General features: G+C 30.8%; 1 long non-coding RNA gene across 2 annotated transcripts; it reads left to right on the top strand.

Moving 5' to 3' along the window:
• The first annotated feature begins 1,493 nt into the window (after window positions 1-1,493).
• Window positions 1,494-3,236, top strand: LOC123920203. Of its 2 annotated transcripts, XR_006813584.1 has the most exons (4): window positions 1,494-1,602; window positions 1,695-2,104; window positions 2,470-2,672; window positions 2,776-3,233. It is a non-coding gene; the product is annotated as an uncharacterized LOC123920203 (long non-coding RNA). The 2 variants fall into 2 exon arrangements; XR_006813583.1 differs by having other exon boundaries at window positions 1,695-2,672; window positions 2,776-3,236.
• Window positions 3,237-6,949: the final 3,713 nt, after the last annotated feature.

The following is a 6,949-nucleotide window of genomic DNA, read 5'->3' as shown; positions in this document are numbered from 1 at the left end:
TGATCATTTTGTCCAGTTTATATCTTTAGCAGGTGGATCTCGAGCGCGTCGATCTTTTTTGCAGCTTATTTGGCTTGTATGCATTTGGGTTGTTTGGACGGAAAGAAATCATCGTCTGTATAAAGGCTCAACAGATACGACTTATATTTTGTTGGATAAGATCAAGCTTTTCTCTTTTAGGTGGTTGAAGTCGACGAGTTTTACGTTAGCTTCAAACTACCATAGCTGGTGGTCTCGTCCTTTGCACTGTTTGGGCCTTGTTTGATCTATTTTATATGTGGTTTTGGATTTTTGACTCTATGTAAACATTTGTAGTCTACCTTGGTACGTCTTGTGCTGGGGGGACTGTTTTATATTAATATATCTCATTTTAGTTTGTTCAAAAAAAATTGATAAAGGTAACTTTAATTGGTTTGTATTTGTCTGTTACATTCCACACATGAACTATTCAAACTTTCAACTTTAGATTTGTTTTTCCGGCTACTATAGTGGACATAAGAGTGTAGATAGCAGCCATGTTTTGAAACAGTGATTATTTTTTAACCAAGAATTAAACTCAATAGAAATGTATGCATGCCTAAAGAACCAACTATTATTTATATACATGAATACATGGAGAGGCAATAAAATCACATAATTATAATTTAGAAAATATTAAATGAATAATGGTTACCAATCCCCTAGTCAATATAAAAAAAAATCGTTACCAATCCTAATCATATGATAATATAATAGTGAGACTAATCATATACCAATCCCATAATCTCTCATATAAAATCAATGGTGTAATCTGTTTAATTCTCTTGTTGAAAACCGTAACATCCAAATGCCAACATTAAGATGTTATTTAAAACTAAGTTTGAAAATTTACAAAAAAAAAAAAAAAACTGAAAAATTATCTATATAAATGTTATTGATGTAGGTATATGAAGAATGCATAGAAGAGTACATAAATATGACAATGATATAAGGAAGTGATGTGACATTGTTAAGTGATTTAATTGGATTAAGTAGCTGACGTGGATTAAGATTAGAGTAATGGTTCCACAACTATTTAGGAATTATATATATATATGGGGAGAGATCAAATTACACCGGTGTAACATTTGAGTAATATTACACCGCTCAATAACGCTTTAACGAATTCAAATTTTACAAAATCCATCGTTGGATTGAAAGCTTATATCGTATAGATCATCCATGTTGAGTTTTACAAAAATCTAAAATCGTTTGATATGTTATTGAGACCGATGAAGATTAATGGTTTATGCGTTTTTATTGAATACCGTTAATCTTGATCTATCTCAAAAACATATCAAACGATTTTAGATTTTTGTAAAATTCAACATATATGATCTATACGATATAAGCTTTCAATCCAACAGTGGATTTTGTAAAATTTGTATTCGTTAAAGCGTTATTGAGCGGTGTAACATTACTCAAATGTTACACCGGTGTAATTTGATCCCTCCCCTATATATATAATCAACACTTCAGGTCTTCATCTTTGTTGTTGAATCATGATTTTTGGTATATGATCTCTGCAAACAGCTCTAACGATAAATGATCAGTTTCACCAAACACAGAAATATTTCAACCAAGGTAACAAAATTCTAAAGATGGCTTTTTTGAATATAATTTTACCAGCTCAATGGATATTATTCATGTTTTTTGTCCATTATCTCTTCAACCAGCTCAAATTACATGTTTGAATGGACCAGCTTAGAGTTCGCTATATCAAGTGGGACATTTGCTTCAAGTCTTGATGCATCGTCGCAACTGATGGCCAATCTTCTGGACGGTCGCAGTACACTTCTGAGCAAAAATTCGGTCACAATGCTGAAATAATGCCGCTGTAAAAAATGATCTTTCTTACAATGGTAAATTTTTTTAACTATTTCTAATTAACAATGTATTGAGGTGCAGTAAAAAAAACAATGTATTGAGGTCCCCCATTGGATTTCTTAAATTGAATTGGATTTGTTATTATGTGATCCAATCAAACTTATCTACATGTGTCTTATAGAGTACAAGATGTCGCTGAGTTGCTAGGCATGATGGTCGAAGATCATAAGCTCATCCAGCCAAATGTGAAGACCCATGCGTAAGACACATTATTTATATTTTTCTTTTACAAATTGGCCATTTTAGCATATTGAATGTCAAATAATCTAAATTCATTGGTATATAATTTGAAATTTTTATTGGATGTATTCTTTAGTATTTGTAGCTTAAGATATGTTATACACAACCTCATCCAAGAAGTAGAAAAATTCAAGTGAACTTTAATCTTATAGGCCTTAGGTATGGTCTGTATATGCTTCTTATGGGTCCTAAAGAGTTATATAAAGGCTGACATGATTAACATGCTTTTATTTATGTACTTTAAATCTCAAAATTATACACTCTGTATATGCTTAATTTACTTTGATGTCACAAACTCAACTATATTTCTTTAAACCAAAACAGACAGACATAAATGACCCACTTGATTATCCGTTGATCATTGACACCATTGAGGGTAGAACTTTAGTAGCAAAAGTTAAGTGGCAGCCTAAATGGGAAATGCATCTGTTAATGATGTTCATGAGGGTAAAACCTTCATTGAAGATATTAAAGGTCAAATTCAGGAATCCAAATCAGTTGTTCAAGTTCTATCTCCTGTTGTTGAGGTTTATTTTTGTTCTATTTGTGTGCATTTCTTTTCAATCTTACTTCACATACTGATAATTGAATAATAACTTAACTTATGTCTTTTAATTTTGTCTGCTACAGATGAGATTGACCCTGATCACGTGTCATTAAAGACACCTTCTAACAAAACTGGAGCTTCTCTTATTTCTCATTCTCAAAGTGATGAAGTTGAAGATGTCATTGATTCGAAGTTATCTTCCACCAAAATTATGAAGTGCCCAAAAAAGGAGTAAACCAACCTGACCAACTATTTTTAAGCTTTGATTTTCTATGTTTCAATCGGTGGTTTCTTATATGAATCACTTAGAATGTTGCTTTAAGTATGGTTGTTCTTAAAACAAAAATACACTTTTGGTGTGCTTAAAATCTGTTATTATGTCTTAATTGTGTTCCAGTACTTTAACACAATTTGAGTTCTTTATGTCTTAAAACCTATAATGTTCAATATAATGCAATCTCTACCATCTTATCTACTACCATGTTTATTTTTAATGCAACTTACATACAAATGAGGTTACCATGTTTATTGGAAGATTATAAAAACTGAAGGAACAAGTGGATTCATCAAAATTGAACATGGTTGGAAATAGAAAATTGTTTTTACTCATGGGGATGTTCTGATGTTCTGAATTGCAAATAGAAAGTTTAGAGTAAATGTTAATAGAGTTTTTAATTTAAATTACCATAAAGTCATTTGTCTTAATATGTTCAAGTCAGATCATGTCAATATACAAATTTTTCTTCCTTCCTAATTGTAGATTTTTGGAAAAACATCATCACCGTTACTAATAAGTTTTTATATCTTACTAATAAGTTTTTAGAAACCTCTATTGTCTACCGGTACAAAAACGTCATCATTGTTACTTTCAAACTCATCTTTATCCCTTTGATATAGTTGTTTTGCTTTGGCTACTTCCATTCATTTCAATTAAAGTATTGCTAAACAATTGAACAAATACAGAAGCATTAAATGCAAATCTTTCTTCTTTTTTGACAGCAAATGCAAAGCTTTCTAAGCAAGTCAAAATGCCACTTTAGAAAGTTGAAAGACATAAGTAGATGTGCATTAAATGCTACAAGACCTTAACACCAATTTTTCATTCATTTCCCTAGAAAGAAACTGACATTACTTGCACAAGGAAAAGAAAATCATCATCATCCAGCTGCATCCAACCAACACTTTCAATATAGCTCCTATTAATATTAATATAATTACTTCTGATTCATTGTTTAAAAATGAAATTCGAACATTCCACTCAATTTGAAAATTTGAATTTGGTATATGTTTTCAAAATTTTCCCACCATTGGTCTCCTATTTTGATGGAATGAGAATTTCAGCAGCAACTGGATTTCCAGATATATTTACAATTTTCTCAAGCAATCTATTGTCAATGTCTTTCTTTATTTATCATGTTGTTTGTAACAACGTGTTGTACGAATCTTTATTTATTTTAATTTTGTTTATTATTTTAAAGAATCTAACTTCAAACTATTTTTTTTTCAAATTTATTTAGCAAGGTGTAACTTCTTTAAATATCGGCATAACGTTACGACCCGTGCGATATGCTACTGCTATTCTTGGAACTCATAACAATCTCAAAATAACTATCATATATACTAAATAAATCATATATGAAATAAATTATGCTACTGATTCATATAACTGGTTAAATAAATTTAACTTCAATAAGCAATTTTTTAATTTTAATTAACAAAGTGTAACTGAGTTACATCTGTTTAGGTGTGGAGTGGTTAGTTTTTTTATATTTATTTTATGGGTTGGGCTGGTCATTAAGCCCAAATTAAGGCATGCATTTTTTGTCTCAAAGTACAAGTTTGATTGTATTTTTATACCGGGAACAAATTGTTGGTGATGAAAAATTTAAATTAACTATTATACGGGGAACAATGTATTTGCTGATGAAAAACTTAAATTAACTATAATATACGGGGAACAAGTTGTTGATGAAAAAATTATTAACTATTATATAACAAGTTATTGTTGATAAAATTTTTTAATTAACTATTATATACGAGGAACGAATTGTTGCTCATGAAAATTTTAAATGATTCGAGGAACAAGTTGTTGTTCATAAAAAAAATTATTAACCATTATATACGGAAAATAAATTGTTGTTGATGAAATTTTTTAATTAACTCTTATATACAGAGAAGTTGGGAAAAAATTAAATTATGCGGAGAACAATTATTGTTGATGAAACTTTTTAACAAAATATTATACACCAAGAACAAGTTGTTACTCAAAACCTTTAATTACAATGGTACGCGGGGAAGCTAATAAGAAAATTAAATAATCCGGAGAACAAATTGATGTTAATAAAAAATTTACGGAGAACAAATTGCTCAAAACTTATAGGGGGAAATTATTCTATTGTTTCATAATACTGATTAAATAAATCTAACTTCAAAGATTAATTTTTTTCAATTTTAATCAACAAAGTGTAACTTCAAAGATTGTTATGTTACTGATTCATATAACTCATAACAATTTTAAAATAACTATTATATATACTAAATAAATCATCAATGAGACAAATTATGCTACTCATTCGTGAAACTCATAACAATGTCAAAATAATTGTCATAAAATCTTAACTTATTTGGAAATCTTTGTATTAACCATGATTTGTGTCTATGTTGTAATTGGTATTCACGGTTAAATTACTATTAATGTTAATCATTTTTGAAATAATTATATTACTTAATATATACATGAATATATAATTTGATTACTTTTGGAATGTTGACTTAGGAAAGTGTAACTTAAAAAAAAAAAAAAATACGCGTAACGTCGCACGGGTCTATTACTAGTTTCTATAAACTCTCCACAAAATATGTCTGTATTCAATATGAATATTAATATTTATTGTAAAAAAAATATATGAATTTTAAAATAACTACAATCAAAATCAATCATTCATACCCCAAAATATATGCTACTTACCGATACACTCCAATAACACAAAAAACTGAAATTTCATACCTAAAATTTGCCTCTAACTACCAACATAGTGTGACACAAGTGGTTGATATTTGAGCTCCTTAACTATTTGGTCACGTGTTCAATTCTCGGTCGGTGCATATAGAGAAGCATCTGTTAGGAGAGGTCAATCCCTTAAATGAATCTTAGTTACTTCGAAGGAATTAGTCTCTGCAATTGCGTGCGGAAGATATATAGCTTCAGTTTACCCAAAAAAATTTTTGCCTCTAAATATGTTTGACATCACATGATTCCCACCCAACATTCTATTTTCTAACACCATGAAGGCATCAACAAAGAAAACAACGTAAACTCATGTAATTTAATCATAAACTCCCTCATATGACCCTATGTATGTACGTCTTCTTTATTAAGTACAGTTAGCTATGGCCAGAGTTTTAGAGAGAAATAAAAAGGGTTTTTTCTTTGTACAACTCTAGGAGTTTGACAAATTAACTTTGTGGTTTATCTTGGTAGTCTAAATCATTGAGTCTCTTGGTCACCGGAAAAAATTCGGAAAAATGGTAGAATTAGTATTGAAGACTAATTCTTGTAATCGCCTTTGAATCTTGTTGTAACGAAACTCATTGATATAGTGGAGCAGAGGGCTACTCTCTCCCCCAGAGTAGGTCATCTTTTGACCGAACGGGATAAACAAATATTGTGTGTTCTTTCTTTTCTTTTAATGTTTTTTTCTCTTGTGATTATTATTGTTATTCCATTGTATTTGATTGTTTAGCTCCACACATCAAAGTATTATTCGTGTGATTATCAAGAATTCACGACATCTTCCATATGATGGAAAATCATTCCTTCAAACTCTCCCTAGTGTATTTTGTTGCTCTTCACAAAATTAAATGAAAAATGATGTTGTTTGAGCCTCTACTTATAGGTGAGAAAAACCATTTCCTCGTTGGGCGAGCTCCCGTTTTCTGAACGAACTTAGCTTTCTTCAAAGGACGGAAAGGACAACTCAGAGACAACTTGCCAACTTGTGTTGTTGCCTCCCTTGCTCGCTCAACGAGTGATATGCTTGTCGGGCAAAGACTGTTGATACTCCGACCTAGGACTTATGACGTGGTTCGCTTTTTGGTTGCTGGAGCAAAGTCATGGCAAGTAGAACTGGGTTGTTCCTGACATGGTTCGCTCTTTGGTTGCTTTGGCAAAGCTCAAGGGAGTGAAACAGCGCAAGTTCGCTTCAAGTTCGCTTCATGCTTGGTTGAGCGAAAGGTTCTTTGTATAGATTTTCTTAT

Source organism: Trifolium pratense, linkage group LG4 (assembly GCF_020283565.1).
Source record: "Trifolium pratense cultivar HEN17-A07 linkage group LG4, ARS_RC_1.1, whole genome shotgun sequence".
NCBI lineage: Eukaryota > Viridiplantae > Streptophyta > Magnoliopsida > Fabales > Fabaceae > Trifolium > Trifolium pratense.
The sequence above is the reverse complement of the archived record's forward strand: the minus strand, read 5'-3'. Positions and strand labels throughout refer to the sequence as shown.